This window comes from Amborella trichopoda, chromosome 2 (genome assembly GCF_054954075.1).
Source record: "Amborella trichopoda isolate Santa Cruz 75 chromosome 2, AtrichopodaSantaCruz75HAP2 v2.0, whole genome shotgun sequence".
Taxonomy (NCBI): Eukaryota; Viridiplantae; Streptophyta; class Magnoliopsida; order Amborellales; family Amborellaceae; genus Amborella; species Amborella trichopoda.
In genome coordinates, this window is record NC_142337.1 from 9,807,213 (window position 1) to 9,825,728 (window position 18,516).

Sequence of the window (18,516 nt, forward strand, 5' to 3'; positions counted from 1 at the left end):
TGACAAATTTGAAAAAATCCGTGAAGAACACTGTGCAACCCGTGTTCTTCACGGACTCGCCGATTCCGCACAGTGAATCGGCGAGTTACTGTACGGAATCGTCCGGTTCTCTCTAGAACCGGACGATTCCCGGTTTTTGAACCGATCCGGGACCTTTTTCGTGAATTCCGAGTCGAACCGGGCGAGTCCGGTTCGACTCCGCGATTTTTTAAACGCTGGGGCAAACAATCGATCGTGGGAGCTAATGCCTCGACATGAAGTCCCACACTCTATTTCCACCGTTAAAATGTCAAAAAAAAAAAAAAAGGAAGTATGTTGCACATGGCACTTGTACTCATCAACCTTAAGGTTCTCTCTGCATTCAAAATGGAAATGCTTTATCATGAATAGGCAAGATGTACTAACGGATGAGCAAGATTTATCATGTTTAGTGTTATCACCAATGAACAAGATTTATTAATGATAACTCTTTACACTCACCCTTCAATCAATCATTGTTTCTCTCTCACACACAACCAACCACCACAATTTATTCACTATTGTGCCAAACAATAAAACTCATTGCTTATGATGGATTCTCTCCCTACCATCCTACTATTGTTTAGCTAAAAAGGTTTGCTAAGTGTTGAAATAATACTCGATATGGTATACGGATGATGCGGTTATTTATATCTCATATTTTTGGGCAAGTAAAAGTTGGTGATATATTCAAGAGATATTTGGGGAATCAGTTTTCATTTTCTTGATATCTTATAAGTTCTATTTATTACTAGATAAATTAAATAATGGCATGACCGAACAACCCTTCTGTGGATGTAGATCCAAGAGACCGAACCTCACCTAAAATCAATGTATTTCTTTATTCTTATCTTCTTGCCTCTTCTTCTTAAATTTTTTTAACATGAATATTAGAGTATTGATCCATCTTCAAAAACAAATTTCTTCTATGAAATACGCCAAGTTTCTCTCTCTAGAAGGGTTCTCTCACGCATCGCTCGTTGCTATTAGCAGCAACAGATTGTTGTGGTTGTGATCTGTTATTTTGCACATCAGTGATAGTATCCACTGCCTAAAGAAACTCTCCAAAAAGATTTGCATTGGTCATTGTTTGAAAAACCGCCCGATCTAACTAGTAACCACCCGGTTAGATCGGAACCGGCCTTTTGCCGGTTCCAGTTTTAGGCGGTTTTGGTGATTGGCTGGTATTTTAAAAATAAAAATTCAAAAAAATATCTAAAAGATTTTGGACCTCTTCACTACTTTCTTGACATAGAGATATATTATTTTTTAGGTGGGATTTTTCTACCACAAAAAAAATATACTTGGGACCATCTTGATCTTGCTCAAGTGCATGGTGTCAAACCTATTTCAATAGCAATTGCAATGAAAAATAATATACATGGGAATTCTTATCCATTTCCTTATTCATCTGTTTATTGGAGCATTGTTGGTGCACTCCAATACATTATCATAACACGGTCAGACTTTTCCCATAGTATTAATACAATATGTCAATTTATGTATGCCCCTATTATTGCACATTTTCAGGCAATTAAGCAGATTCTTCGTTATTTCAAGTTACACAATCATCTAGTATAAAAATCTTATCTGCTAGTTCCTTTGAATTTTATGCATTCTCTGATGCAGACTGGGTTGGATGTCCTACCACTTATCGTTTCACCACTGGTTTCTGTACCTATCTTGGTTCCAACTGCATATCTTAGTGTGCTAAAAAACAATCGATTGTGGCTCATTCCAGTGCTGAAGCGGAATATCGATTTATGACATCCACTGCTGCATAATTGATATGGTTTTCTTTTATTCTTCGGAAATAGGGTTACCACTTCTTCAGCCACCAACAATTTTTTGTGACAATATTAGTGCTATTTACATGAAAGTTAATTTTGTTTTCATACATGGACAAAGCACATTGAGTTAGACTATCATTTTGTGTGTGAAAATATTGCTCTTGGATTACCAATCGCTTGTTTTGTTTCCTCTCACAATCAAGGAGGTGATATCTGCACCAAGATTTTGCTATGAGATATTTTTCGAGATCTTTGCTTCACACTCGAGCTATAGATACCTCCCTAGCCGAGTTTGAGGGGGAGCAATAGAAAATTGTAACAAGAAAGGAAAGTGTATATTACTTAGAAAATAGTAACAAGATAGGAAAGTATATATTGCTCTTTCCTTTTGAGAGAAGAATATATCAAGATAGAAAAGTGTAGATTACACTATTTTATTACCATTATATATAGAATGAAAATACTACCACAATTGGGTGTGTGGGCACAATTATTTTTCAGAAAAAGTTCATTTCTGTCTGTGAAGTTTTCTTCATCGCCTAAAAAATCAGTAGAAAAGAGCGTTCTGAAGTTAGAAAGACTTTTAATTGATCATCCTGACCTCGAGATATATGGATATAAAGAAATAATTTCAATTCTAAAAAACGATGCATCTTGTAACACGTTATCTAGACCATCTATTTTTAAGATTTTCAATTGTTTACAGATCTTCATGATCTACACCATTTTTTAGAAATTTAAATTCTATAATTAAAGTTGAATATGGATTTTCAAACCATTGTAAGGTTTCTAACACCAGGACTATATCTTCTAGCAAAAAATTTAGAAGTCCGCATTATAAGTATAATATAAGGTTAACAAGTTTGGAAAAGAGAGTTTAGTATTTTAAGATTTGTTATAAGTTTGGAAAAAGTCCATACAAGGATGGAACCTCATACTGTAGGACAAAGGCACGTTTCAACTTTATACTGTAAGACATAGGCACGCTTCAAAAATCCATAAAAAAATGTTGTTCCCATGCTTAAAAGCCTTTTAACTAATCATCTCAACCTTTAGAGATGCAAAAAAAATAAAAAATCTTAACAATAGTATTTCTTGTAATACATTATAGAGACCATCTATTCTCAAGCTTATATGGTCGTAGATCTATACCATTGTTTGAGTTTTAAATTTCATTATTAGATGTGAAGTAGTAGTAATCATTGAAACTTTCGAACCAAAATTGTATCTTTCAAGGAGTTTTGGAGGTGCAATTACTTAGATTGTTTAAGGTTGACACCCTATACAGTTAATATTTAAATTTTAGAATTGTTTTAATGGAATTGTCGAGCAATGATTTCATGCAACGGTTGTATAGTAACATGATAAAACAACCTTAAAAAACCATCTTATGGCCATTTGTTTGATCCAAAGTTTGAAACATGCACTCTTTTCATTATAATGAATAATCACAAAAAAAGAAAAAAATTGAAAACACAACCTAGAAAATATTTTTTTAGCCCAATTAACATAAGCCGTTCATTTTGGTGAGATGCTTAGCTTTAGAAGGATTTTTTCATTTCCAATTTTCTTGGATGGCTTTATTATCATTAGATGACAAATGTTAAAAAAGAAAAATAAAAATAATTTCAAGTTTATAAAGGCTAAGATCTTGAAATTCACAAAATGAATGGTTTACATTCGTTTTTGGAGGGGACTCATTTTGACCATATCTAGGGTTCAAATTGTACTTTTTTTTTTTGGAGGGGGGTTGATTATTGAGATGAAAAGTGTGTGTACAAAATTTGGGATCGTACAAATACCGCGAACATGGTTTTCTAGAAGTGTCGTTGCATGATACTATGATACAACTGTTGTATTGGATCATTGCTCGGATGGTCTATAAAGAGTTCGTTTATCTTTTGTACATGGAGGTCACAAGAATGATTGTCCTTTAAATTTAAAACGGGGTAGTTATAAGAGTGTCATTGAACAGACACAAAGTTCCAAAAAAAATTATCTGACTCCATTACTCACCCCAAGCCTTCTAATTTGACATCTAATGACTAATAGTTATTATAACCTCTATGTACAAAAGATAAATGGTCTCTTTATAGACAATCTCCATTTAAATTGGTTCTCTAAATCAAGCAATCCAGCTTGAAAGAAAATAATCTTTTAGTACATTTTTTCCATAAAAATCTTTTCTTTAAAAATTCACCAAAAAGAGATCAAAAGCAAGAACAATGAGTGTGTTTAAGAAGTTTGGTAACTGGGTTCACTCCCATCAATAAAATGGATAACATTTGTTAAAAAAAAAAAAAAAAAAAAAGGTTTGGTAAGTGGTAGAACGGGGTTGGGGCAAATAATTGATAGGGGAGCTTATGCTCTTCCCATGCTCCATACTCATTGTTAATATGTCAAAAAAAATAAAAAATAAAATAAAATAAAATAAAATAATAATAATAATAATAATAATAATAATAATAATGTGGGATTTGGCACTTGCACCAATCAACTTGGGATCTCTCTCTCCATTCAAAATGGCAATGATTTATCATGAATAGGCAAGATTTATTAACGGATAAGCAAGATTAATTATCTTTCGTTCTATCATGAATGAGCAACATTTATCAATGAACTTATTTTTTTACGTTTTTTTGAAGAATGGAATAGAACTAGTGTCACAAACTCATACACTCACCCCTCAATCAATCACTCCGTCTCTCTCTCACACTCACACACAGACAACACCCCTCAATCAATCACTCCGTCTCTCTCTCACACACTCACACACAGACAACGACCACAAGAAAATATCTCCATAGAGTGTTTGATTGGAAATTTGGATGTGAGTGAAATACTTTTTCACTTTACTCATTGCTTATGATAGATTCTCTCCCTACCATTGTTTATCTAAGGGACACGGTTTTTATGTGGCATACTCGCATATTGTAGAAATGTGGGCTACAATAAATATATTTTTTAAATATAATTTGATCTTAATTTTTAAAGAATATATAATATTTAATATGGAAATCATGAATATGAAAACAAAAACAAAATTAAGAACTAGAAATAATAATTATATTAAAAAAACATTTGGACCATTAGTTACAATTTTTTTAGATGGTCCACCTATTTGCATCCATCTTTAAGATGGATGCTTTATACCTCTAGGCCGCATAATGTAGAAATGCAGTCCATCCCGCATGAAACAATTTTCTTTATCTAAAATGGTGTGATTGGGCTACAAAACTAACAAATAAGTAAAGACTCGCCTCATAACTCATCGAAAATTGTAATTCAAGCATTAGAAAACTTTATATCAATCATCTTGGTTTGAACATTATGGTTGTGAAGAAAAATAGGATTACAAGCTCTAAAAATGTCGTATATTGTAACAAATTATCTAGATCATCCCTTTTGCCCTAAAAATAAGCATTAATAGTTCCTCATGATCTATACTATTTTTTTAGTTTCAAATTTTATTGTCGGTGTTGAAAACTGATTTTAGAGTCATCATGGAGTTTTTTGTTGCCGAAAATGCTTTCTGGACGAGGATTTAACGTGATGCTTTATTTCATTTTCATAAAGCCTCGGCCTTATGGAAACCTCATGCATTATGATTCTCTCCATTGCTTATGATGAATTATCCCAATCTCACCGTATTTGTACTTTTGTATTGGCAAGATAGTTCACCAATCTTCTGTAAGATTGTTTACAAAGAGACCATTTACCTTTTGTATATGAAGGTCACAATCATTCTTGTTCCTTAAATTTTATAAATGGGTAGTTATTAGGGTGTCATTCAATAGACACAGAGTTCTAAAAAAAATAAAATTCGGACCTCATGACTCATCGCAAACCATCCAATTTGACATCTAATGAGTGTGAATGATTGTAACATACATGTACAAAATATAAATAGTATCTTGGTAGACAATCCCATCTTCTACTCCCCATATACCCCAAAGACAAATTTGCCCGCAGAAACTTACATGCATATTAATTCCCATCTGTAAAATACAAATATTGTTTTGAAAAAGCAATATAACGACCATTGAGTCAAAAGAGATTGGCACTAATTATATATAGGGAAAAGTTTATATAGAGCCAAGGCTCTAAACAATCAAATTTGAACCTATATCAAAAATTTCAGTAGAAGAGGTTGTTTTGATATTCAAATATCTTCAAATTGATCATCTCGACATCAAGAAGCATGTACATGAGAAAAAAACTAGATTTCAAGTTTTGAAATTAGTGTATTTTGTAATACATTTTTAGACTATCAATTTTCAAGATTTTCAAGTTTTCATAGATCTGTCGATCTATACTATTTTTGAAACTTTAAACGTTATAAATAAATATAAAAAAATATTTTAAAGCTATCACAAAGATTTTCAATATTAAAACCATATTTCTCAATATTATTTGAAGGTAGGCTCTAATTTGATTGTTTAGAGTCTAGGCTCTATACAAACCGTACCATAGATATATATCTCTCTCTTGTACGAGTAGTATAAATTCCTAATTTTATGGGGCTAGAAGTTTCTTTTGCCTCGTAAGAAAATGATGGTCTTGTTCCCTAGTTACCTTAAATACTATTTATTACAATTGTTTGTCACTTCTATGAAAGTTAGGTTCAAACATGCTCTTAATAATGAAATTTGTCTTGCATTTAAAACCTTTTAAAATCATGTATAACACAATTTTCATTTTTTTATTGTGAACATAGTCTATTTTTTAGCTGCTCATTAATAGTGATTGATTCCACCCACAAAGAGCCAAAAAGTTTGATGCGATAAGTTGCGTGGACCCACCATTTAACACTATCCTGTTATTGGGCCAGCATTTTACCAAGTAATAAATCTAAATTTCCATGGTCATAAAATATATTTTTTTTGCTCATATTTCATGTGACAATGACACCCTCACATCTCTGTCCAAGGAATAAAATGGGATATACTCCTTGACAAATCAAAATTTTACTTTGTATCTAATCAATGACACATTCTCAACTACCCGATTTTACATCCTACTATCAATAATGATTGTGACCTATTTGCATCAAAAGCAAATGGTTTCATTGTGTACATTTCTTTAATGGAATGGTGCCTTTTGTATAATATGTCAATTTTAAATGATCAAAGTAAGGCACAACTCTAAATCTCATTAAAAAATTATAGTTCTTAATCTGAAAAACTTTGAGATTTTCTTAAATCTATGCTGACCCCTAATTTTGAAATTTAAAACTTCAAAATAGTGTAGATTGAGTAAATCTATAAAGAACTAATTTTTGTTAAAATAAATGTTCTAAATAATGTCTTACATGATGCACTATTTTTAAACCTAAATTCTTTTTTGTTCATATTTATACATCTTGAGACAAAGGCAATCAATTGTAGAGTTATTGACACCAGGGCAACTTTTCCGAGTGGATATTTGAGGTCCATTTTACTTATTGCCTTTATTTTAATACAATGGCCAAGGTCTAATATGGCAAAATAATGCCCTTCTATAAAAAATGTCACTTGCTATGATGCTCTCGTTCCCTCTCTCCCTCAGTGCAAGAGATTGCCTGTTTTCCTCTCTTAGAATTTGTGCTTGAAATGGGACAGGCCCGCTATGGCAAGCAATAGGCTGGATTCGGGCTGGGCTAATATTGGCTCTAGGCCGGCCTTAGTCCCCATAAGGTCTCTTTGAGTCCGGCCAGGCTTTAGCTAGGTCAAAGAGGCCCTGGCCTTATCAAGGTTGGGCTGGGCTTCACTAGGCCAAATACAGCTAGAGTTCAATAATCTCAACCATGGCAATGATCTAAAATTAGAATTTTTCCTTCTGAAAAAATATAAATGTTATTTTTTTAATTCCTTTCTTCACTATCCATTTTAACTTTTAATGGATGTAACATTTTCTGTTTCTTCACTATCCATTTTAACTTTTAATGGATGTAACATTTTCTGACATCCATCTTAGAGATGGACACTAGATAGACAAGGGTAACATTTTCTGACATCCATCTTAGAGATGGACACTAGATAGACAAGGATCGCATGGTAATAGGTGACTCACCAAAATCGTATCATTTTCTATTTGGACCGTGTTTAAAAAAGTCATTGGGCTGATTCTGGGTGGCCGGAGTGGGCTCGCGACTAGTCGGGGACTGACCTAAGTTCATTGAATCGCTCAATTTGTATATAAAATCCATCCATTCTTAATATTTATCCCTAATTTTTGCACTAAAAATCGCAAAATTAGTATCAATTTTTTTGTGAAAATATTTTAGCAAAATTATTATGAAAAATCAACATTAATAGATACTCAAATAGAAAATAAAATCTCAATATTCACGTATTTTTACAAAATAATGAAAGCCCATAATCCACTACCTCATTTGTTTAGAAACAAACAATATTTAATAATTTTTTGAAATTTTTAAGGTTGGATCAGATCATTCCATCCTATCCACCGATTCAAATGGCCGATCCACCAATCTGGACCGGTTTTTTGAATTGGTTGATTTGTCTCGCTCATATGGGATTTCAAGCATTGGTACATAATGTTGTAAGAACTGGATGGGGCCAATCAGTTCGAACTAGATATTGTGGAACCGACAATTTTTTTGGTCCAATCTAGTGCAAGAACGGGATTTCATATTGAATCGGCCATGAACCAATGAACTGCCAAATCCATGTTGGATTGGTAGTTCCCCGGTTCATTATTGAACCAGACCATCCAAATGTGGGGAAGAAAAGAAGTTTTCTGCCCCGTTTTTTAAAAAAAAATAGAAAGAGAAACCTACAAGATCCTTTTACTCCTGCAAGTAAAACCCCACCTAAGTTTAGTTTTAAGGCTCCAAATTTTGGGGATATAATCTATTCAATACATATATTAACCTCAATAAAATTTTCATAATTGCACCCTCTAAGCACTTGAAAAATAAATAAAATTCAAGATTGAATAGAAACTGTCTAATTTTTAGAGGATAAAATCTATGTGTTAGAAAACTCAAATTTCAAATGTTTTTTTTAGAATAATCATCAAATGATTCTAAGGTGGTCACCAAAATTTCAGATTGGATAAATCCTCCTAAGAAGTTCATCTGCTGGAGGAATAGAAGTATATAAATTTTAGCCCACCTCAAAAATTTCACGAGGTTGTTTTGATGTCCAAATATCTTCAAATTGATCATCTCGACATCATGGTGCATGGATATGAGAAAAAATTGGATTTCAAGTTTTGGAAATAGTGCATCTTGTAATGCATTTTGGATCATCAATTTTTAAGATTTTCAAGTGTTTATGGATCTCCTCGATCTACATTATTTTTTAAGCTTTAAATTTTATAATTAGAGATGAAAATATATTTTAAGGCGATCATAAAGATTTCCAATATCGAAACCACATTTTTCGACATTATTTAAAGGTGCTTTACTTTGATTGTTTAAAGGCTTGGTTATATTAAAGGACAAAAGAAGGAAACAAAAATGTTATGCTCCCTTGAACTTTTTACTTTCAGACGAAGGCTTTTGGCATTCGACACGTTCAAAACGAGCCTCCCTCATCGAAGCTATTTCTAGCCTGTTTCCAGCAGATTTCCGGCGAAGCTACTAGAACAGGTAAGGTTTTGTTTTGTTTGGTTTTTTTTTATGTACTTCAATATTTATTTATTAGTTTATTGTAGAAGATTTAAAACTAAATGAAAATGTAGGTATCTGCCTGAATGTGATTACGAAGTTGGAGATTGTATATTTTAGAATGTGTTTTCGAATTTGTGATTGCATTTTTTTGGGTTACTTTGAAGGGATTTTGCCATTTGTAAAAGCCCCTCAAAATATTGCTCAATAATATAAAAACAAATAAAAGCCTATTATTTGATTTTTATTTATTTATTTTACATATATATGGTTTTAATTGTAAGGCTTTTACCACTGAAATTTGTAAAAATCCCTGAATAGGTAAATCTGAAAATCAAAAATGAAATTTTTTTTTGTGCAATTTGTTTTTGTAGAAGATCTCTCTTATCAAGCTAACGGCTGATGGGATAGTCACGTGGCAGTTTGAGGGATCAAGTCACGACCGGGCTCCCTACCGCCCCCGCCGGACTCAAGCTTAGACCTATGTGGATCCAACAAAGACGGTAGGGAGCGGGGTACTGACAAATATCATTTTAGCACAAAGGAGAGAAAAACCTTTATGAGCTTTGGATGGATAAATGTGCCTGACGGGTTTATTGGGCATTTGGATATTAATCTCTCTTTATGATAAAAAAAAAAAATTAGACAGATGAAAAAAAAAAGAAAAGAGTATACCAGTAAAAACGTAACAGAAAATAAAATTCTTTTTTTTGAATTATCTAATGATTTTCTCTCTTTTTCTTTTTTATTCCCAAAAATTATTGTGGAAACTGGTTTTGCACGATTTTCTATATTTTTGAATTTTTCTTTATTTTAGCATTCTTAGGAATCATTTAATTTCTAAAGCCAGTCCTGTTCGGCCGGTTTGACAACATACTACATTCTTAGTAATCAGCCCATGGAGCAAAGAGTGCAAAAGTAGCAGAAAATTGAAGAACATTGTTTACTTTCAGCAGTCTCACAGAAATGGCAGTCTGATTCTTGTATTTTGAGTTCCAGATAAAAAATTGTTTACTTCAATTTTATGCCAGGACGCTTTTCAGCTTCAATTTTGAATATATAATCCAAGTCTCTTTTGCATTGATACCCGTTGAGATTACAGTATCAGATATTTTAGAAGATGATGATGATTCAAGAAAGATTAAGAAACTTGGGGCAAGTTGAGTAGATTCAAAGTGGGAGAGCCTCATGAGCCTCTTCTCCCAAGCTGGAGAGCTAAGCCACCATGTCTCAGCTTTACTAGAGAGATGCACCCACCTCTCTCACCTCAACCAACTCCATGCCTTTCTCATTACCCTTGGCCAAGCCCACCTTCCCCTCCTCTCTTTCAAACTCCTCCGTTTTTGCACCACCACTTTGGGCGGCGCCCACATCGACCACGCTCGCCTCATTTTCGACCACAAGCCCGCCCCCAGTGTCTACCACTGGACCGCCATCATCACCGCCTACGTTCAGCAAAGGGCCACCTGCCTGCAAAACTGCTCTCTATCTCTACAAGCAAATGCACTTCAATTCTGTTGCCCCCAACCAATTCACCTTCCCCTACATCCTCAAGGCCTCTGCGCAAATCTTCGCGCTTCTGGAGACTGCACAGACCCATGCCCACATTGCCAAGTCCGGCTTTGGCGCATGGGCCGTTGTGAGGACTGCCCTCGTCGATGCTTATGCAAAGTGTGGAGTCCTCGAGGCAGCACGCCGTGCTCTTGGGGAGATGCATGAGCCAAATGTGGCGTCCTTCACTGCATTGTTGACTGGTTTTGCGAAATTTGGAAAGATGGGCGACGCATTTGTTCTTTTTGAGGAGATGAGAGAGCGAGATGTACCCGCATGGAATGCGGCAATAGCAGGGTGTGCGCAAAATGGTCTGTTCGTTGAGGCATTGTCTCTTTTCAACCGTATGCTTGCAGAGAGCCACCAGCCAAATCATATGACTCTAGTGTGCGTGCTTTCAGCTTGTGCACATCTCGGCACACTGGGGGTCGGTGGTCCGCTTCACGCTCATGCATACAAGTGTGGCTCTGGGGCCTCCCCCTTTGTCGGTAACGCACTTATCGATATGTATGCAAAGTGTGGCTGCTTGAAAGAGGCATGCAAATTCTTCGATCGAATGCGAGAGCGTAGCATCACAGCTTGGAACTCCATGACTAATGGCCTTGCACTGCATGGGCACACACGTGAGGCTATTGAAATCTTCAATAAGACGCAGGTAGAGAAAGTGAGGCCCGACGAGGTGACAGTTGTTGGAGTTTTAAATGCTTGCACACATGGTGGCCTCATCGATGAGGGCTGCTCTTACTTTCTCTCAATGAAAAAGGACTATGGCTTAGAGCCTCGAATTGGGCACTATGGGTGCGTAGTCGATCTCTTGGGTCGAGCAGGTTGTCTCGAGGAGGCGATAGAGGTGATTGAAGGGATGAAGCAAGAACCCGACGATGTGATATGGGGCACGCTCTTAAACGCATGTAGAATGCATGGTAATGTGGGATTAGCTGAGAGTGCAGTCCATCGACTGTGGAGCTCGACCCAGGTAATGGCTCATATATGGTGCAACTAGCAAACTTCTATGGGGAGAAGGGGAAGTGGGAGGAGGTGGGGAGGTTGGCAAGAGATGGCCCCATGGAGAAGACATCTGGTTGTAGTTGGATAGAGATGGATGGGGAGGTTGTGGAGTTTTACTCAGCTGATGGGGTGATGAATGGGAGAGCTGAGGAGGTTTATTCTGTGTTGGAGCTTTTGGTTTGGCAGCTGAGAAATGCAGGGCACATGCCTGATTTGACCTAAAGGTAGTGCGATGCAATTTGGGGGAGTCTGGATTGTTTTGTTCTTTTAGGTATGAACACTTTATGATTCTTGGTGGAAGATAATTGTGGTTTATTATTGATGAATGTTTACCTTTCCCCTGCTTCCCTTGGGGGTATTCGTCCATAGCGATTCAGTGAGGCACGCATATCTTTTTCTCTATCTTACTTCTTGGGATTGTAGCCTTGGTGTCTAAGTGGGTGTTGATGAGGAGCTTCCATAATTTGACTGAAAATGATTCAAATATGGTATTCCCGGTCCAGAGGGACTCACCATGGCACCTTTAGGACCCGAGACTTGGTAAGTGACTAAATCATGGCTATGGTCAATGAGTTTCATGAAAATTCTATCATCCAACTGGGTGCAAATGCCAGCTTCATTACCCTAAAGTTTGGCTTGAGCATGAGATGTAAAGGGGAAAATCAATGCAAAGATTTTAACAACATGGCTGAGAGAGGTCGTAACTGACATTATATTCCTATCTTAAATGTATCTCAATCAAAGATGCTATAGATTGATGATTTTCGAATGAATTCGTTAATGCGAGTCACAGGGCAAAGAAATCGAGCTAATTTGTAAGCTTGATCTCTAGAAGGCTTATGATAATGTGCAATGAAACATCTTGACAAAATTAAAGAGATGATTGGCTTTGGAGAGAAATGGCAAGGGTGGATTCAGGCTGCATTGCCTTAGTTTCATTCTTAATTATACTCGGTGGAAACTCATGTGGATTTTTTTTCCTAGAATTAAAGCTATAAGGCAAGTGGATTCATTATCACTCTTCCTCTGTCATTTTATAGCAAATGCTCAGTCAGAAGATCGAGAGGGTCCACGGATGTGGAATCCTGTGGGGCTTTCTTGCAGGGGCAGGCGGGCTGGTGATATTCCATCTACATTATTTTGTTAACATCTTGATCTTCTGTGAATCTAATGAACAACTAGTAGATATTTTGTTGATCTTCGTCAGGTGTGCGACACTACGATAGAACAATCCTATATACATGGAAAAGTAATCTCCAATCGCTTGGAGGTCGTATTACATTGATAAAGACCACTCACTTAAACTTGCTGGTCTATTCTATATCACTACTTAAGATGCCCGTTGCAGTTGTTCATAAGGTTGAAAGATTCCAAAGAAAATTCCTATGGAGAAGGTTCTCCTTCAAGCATAATTTTCATATGTTAAGGTAGGTGTCGGTAAGTTGGCCAAGGGCAGGGCTCGACATAAGGAGGCTCATGATGTTAATATAGCAACTGGAAACAAAGTGGTATAACCATTACGGAAAGGGGGTGACCATATGTGGAGAAGAATTGTTGGACACGAGTATGGATCAATGAACAAATTGTTGGATCCTTAAATCTACAAACCTTGGGAACAAAGTCACAAGTATTTGAACATCAATTTCGTTGCCTGAGTTTGTTCAGGTTCTAGATCAAAACACTATCTTTGTGGTTCTTTTCTCAATGTTAGTTGCAAGCTAAGCAAGAAAGGCTTCAACTTTACTGGGAAGCCTATCCCCATGCTTATATTTACCTATACATCGACTTTATTGAAATTGTCCATGAGCCTTTTGACCTTTCATTGCTCATCAATCTTCTAAAAGAAAGGCTAGTAACAAATTGAATCTTTTTTTTTTTTTTTTTGTAATCTCCATCTGGGTGAGTATTCCACTGTTCTTATTTAAATTTTGCATCAGATTCTGACTAATTATACAGCATGCTGACCGCTCTCTTTCTCTCTCTCAAAACCAGGGCAAGTTCTCTTGTCAAGTGAAATTATCAAAATTGTGGATATTATCTTTGGTGGTGAGATGAGGAAAGGCTTGCATCCACAGATGCAAAGGATTTCATATATGACACAGTGTTGAGGTTGATCCAAGTTATGATGACCAAGATACATAACACTGGTAAAGTCTACCACTTCAGGGCAAGGCGTCAGATGGCTCAAAGTGTGGGCCAAATTGCAAAGTTCCAAGATGCATTATGACTCTAAGACCGAAGAGGCGGAAGAAAAGTGAGTTGCACCAGGAATGGGTTAAAGGTATAGGTGGTCCGGAAAGCGGGTGCCACAATGGGACATCTAGATTCCATTTCTACCACAGGTAAAGGACCTTTCTCTGCTGAACTACTTAAAAAAAAGCGGGTTCGACAATGGAAATTCCCATTTTTTTCTTTGACGGAGGGCAATCATTTCAACTTACCTTCAAATATGCATCATTGTTGTGTGTGGTGGAGATTGAGGGTCTCTTTCAATTTTCCTATTACTTATCTTGTTCACCTGAAGTTTGTGACAAATTTAAAAAGAAAAGAAACAGCTTATGGGGTAAGAGATCTTTTACAATTTTTTGTGTTTTAGGTTCTGTTTTGGCTCGACGCCCCTTGAAATTTTCAGTGTTCTCTATTTTAAGATCTATCTTTATTCATTTGCAATCTCTATATATTCTTGTGAGAATAGGTGATGGGAATATTGGGTCTCAGCATGCTCTGACTTCGAACTATCTGTATCTTTTCTTTTCATTTCTTTTGTGATTTTTTCACACATTAATATGACATATGGGTTACCTTCTCAAACTCGTCGCTGTGAAAGAAAAAAAATACGGATTTCTCTTTGCGGATAGAGAACTCCACGCCATCTTTCCCAATAGGATCCGGTTTTTTGTTACCCCACACCCCTTTCCCTATAGGATCCGCCTTTTTTTAGTCCCCCGACTCGTACTACGTTTGTGCAGGCTCCCTCTAACAGCCATTCGTTATATAGATCTTGGATCCGCATTTGTAGAGATTCATGATCAATGATGATCATGAATATAAATAAAAAGTAAAAAATTTGAACAATATATATATATATTTTCGTATCTATTGGATAGAAATCTTTAGTTATGGAGGTTCATCTTAAAGATGGACGTTTGTGAGTCAAAAACACTTCTCCTTCCCTATATGCAATCAATTTTGACTAGTATGGCTCTTTCATTTTATGCCTGAATATTTTGTTGCCTTTGATTACACATACATGCATGTACATGTGTAGTCGATTCGTTTGAAAAAAGTTTTTGATGATGATGATGAAATGATGCATGCATGCATGAGCATGCATGTACCTATGAAAGTATGTTTTGAACATGTAACTATTATTGAAGGCAATATGCTAATCAAAGAGTATTTTGTTAATCAAAACCATGAAGAAATGCAAAACCACGAAAGGCCAAACAATTGTAAAAATTTGCATTGAGAAGAATTGAAATTTCTGAATGGTAGGGCTGGCAATGGGCCGGGCGTCTCTGCCCAGTGCAGCGGCCCAGCCCAAAAAAGGTAGTGCTGGTGCCAACTTGTTTTGTCCCAACCTGGCCTACTTTTTTCTTTTTTTTGTCTTCATTTGATTGTTGCCCAGCCTGGCCTGGCTAGGCCCTTATCCACCTTATTGGATAAGGGCCGGGCCAGGGCTAGGGCCCTGGCCAGTCCAAGCCCGGCTTGTTGCCTCTCTAATTGTCAAGAAAGTTTGTCTATAGACAAATTTACGGACTCTTCGGAGACCGTCGATTTGTCGGATGGCAGCTATGACTCTCGACAAGAACTACAATTTAAGAGCTCAAAATTGTGAAAGCGGTTGCATCTTTACTAAAATGAGATTGATTTGTAATGCCTTATCCTTACAAAGCTATTTATCTCAACCCCAGTTCCAGATTCTAATTCCCAAATTAATTTACCAAATAAGTGATAAAAAAATAATCCCCAGTTTTAGAAGGGAAAGCCAAAAGATTTCATGCTTCGATTTGGGTATGTAAGCCCATAGACATACCCTGCTAAAAAAAGGAAAAAAAACTCCAAATTACACTCTCCGTGCACCTGAATATTTATGTCTCAACATGAAAAAGGAGATTGTCCGATTTTTTGAGGGTGAGATGATAGAAAACTTAAAATTCAAATTTTCTTTTTTGAAATAGTCATCTATTGATTCTTAGATAGTTTCCAAAATTTCAGGTTGAAAAATTCTCCCAACTAAGTCATTTGCAACCAAGCCATTTGCCAAAGGGAGTAGGTGTATCAGTGTATGCAAAATCGAACCAGAACGGTTAACCGGACATGCGCCCGGAAGCGGTTTAACCGGCCTAATCGATAAATTGGCCAATTCAACCGTTCTAATCGGGTAAGTTCCGAATGATTAAAAAAAGTGTTGCAAAAATAAAAAAGATACAAAAAAAAGTCTACTCAAATATGAAAAGCATATAACGAATAACAAAATGCATTCAAATGAAGTTAAAAATTAATAAAAAAAATAGATTTTAACAAATCGATTTTTGAATTAAAGTGACTATTAATGAAAAAAATACATTTTAATTTGTACCATAATGTAAAGAATATTAAAAAATGCCATTACAAACCAAATTCCTTTTTTTTGGACAATTGATTTACAATTTTTTGATTTTTTTTTTAAATACCGGTTGATCACCAAAACCACCTAAAACTGGAATCAGCCACTCCAATCTAACTACGTGGTTAGCGGTTAGATCACCCGGTTTTTCTAACAATGAGGTGTATAGTATGCTCATAGTATGCTCCTATAGGAGCATAATGTACATGCTCGAAAGGTAGACTAAAACATGGATGAAGTTTCTATAAGGCATAGGTTTTAGGAAAACAAAATAAAGCATCACCTCAAATCCTCGTCCCAAAAGTACTTTTGGCAACCAAAATCTCTATGACAGCTCTAAAATCAATTTCCAACACCAACAATAAATTTTCAAACTCAAAAAATGATATAAATCTTGTGTAACTATGAAACATTTGATTTTTATGGCGAAATAGACAACGTAGATAATTTGTTACATTATACACTATTTTTAGAGCTTGAAATCCTAATTGTTTTTCACAACTATAATGTTGAAGCCAAAACGATCGATGTAAAGCTTTTCCAATCCTTGAATTGCAATTTTCTACGAGTTGTGATATGAGGGTTTAAGGTTGTAGCCCTATAAAACCATTTTCCTTCAATGAATTTTGAAGATGCCAAATGTTATTAATGGCAACCATCGAGTTTGGAAATGAATGGTTGATATGCCACATTAATGGATTATTGGTGTCACAGCTCATAGTCCTTAGGGTTAGCATAGGGCTGGGCTAGCCCGGGTCCCAGTAGGAGTAGGCCAGGACTGGGCCAAAGAGGCCTTAGCCTAGGCCTAGATGGAATCAAAGGGAAACAAAGAAAAAATTGAAGAAAAAAGGGCTGGGCTGGGTTGGGTTGGGCAGAACCAAGTTGGGCTTGGATGAGGCGCGTCCCTACTCTTGGGCCATGGTGGCTCGACCTTGGGGCCATTTGTGGCTCAAGCCCTAGTGTTTTGGGGTGGGAACAGGTCGCCTGGCCCATTGCCAACCCTACTCACAATCTCATCCAATGTTCACAAACTTGTCATGTGCTTCGGACTCGGGCCTTGCCCATGGTGAGCAACTCAAGCAAGTCTGGGTTGGCTTGCCTGAGCAGTGTAAAAAACATAAAATAAATTCAAAATATTTGTTAAAAATAAATAAAAAATAAGAATAAAAATAAACTAAAAGCCACGTAACAAGTCCAACTAAACAATGAAATTAGAGTCTACCTTCAAATGGTGTCGAAAAATGTGGTACCAATACATGACATCTTTGTGATGGCCTTCAAATATATTTTTATCTTTATTTATAAAGTTTAAAGCTTCAAAAATAAATAGTGCAGATTGATAGATTTATGAAATCTTGAAAATTGACGGTCCAAACATACGTTGCAAAATACACTATTTTTAAAACTTGAAATCCATTTTTTTCGCATGTCCATGCATCTTGATGTCGAGATGATCAATTTGAGAATATTTGGGCATCAAAACAACATCTTCTAGTGAAATTTTTGATGTTGGCTCTAATTTGATTGTTTAGAGCCTCAGCTCTATATAAACTTTTCCCTTACAATAAAATATATTTATACATTGACTCACAATTCAATATATTTTTATATTTTGTGAGGTTTGCATAAGGTATCAACCTGATAATATTGAAGTAAGGCACACCTCAAAACTATGCCGAAAATGCAATTTCAATGTCGCAAAGCCTTGCGATGATATGAAAATCAATTGTTTCTCCCAATTATGAAATTTAAAGTTTCATAAATCGTAACAATCAAGAAATCTATAAACACTTGAAAATCATGAAAATGGACGATCCAAATAATGTGTTAGAAGATGAACTATTTTTTGGACTAAAAATCCCCTATTTTCATGTCAATGAATCTTGAGGCCGAGATGATCGATTTGAGGGTTTTCCAGCATAAAA

General features: G+C 35.9%; 1 pseudogene across 1 annotated transcript; it reads left to right on the plus strand.

Moving 5' to 3' along the window:
* Positions 1-9,575: 9,575 nt before the first annotated feature.
* Positions 9,576-12,204, plus strand: LOC110008009 (pentatricopeptide repeat-containing protein At1g33350 pseudogene; annotated as a pseudogene). The gene has a single exon (XR_016049403.1). The product of XR_016049403.1 is annotated as a pentatricopeptide repeat-containing protein At1g33350 pseudogene (transcript).
* Positions 12,205-18,516: the final 6,312 nt, after the last annotated feature.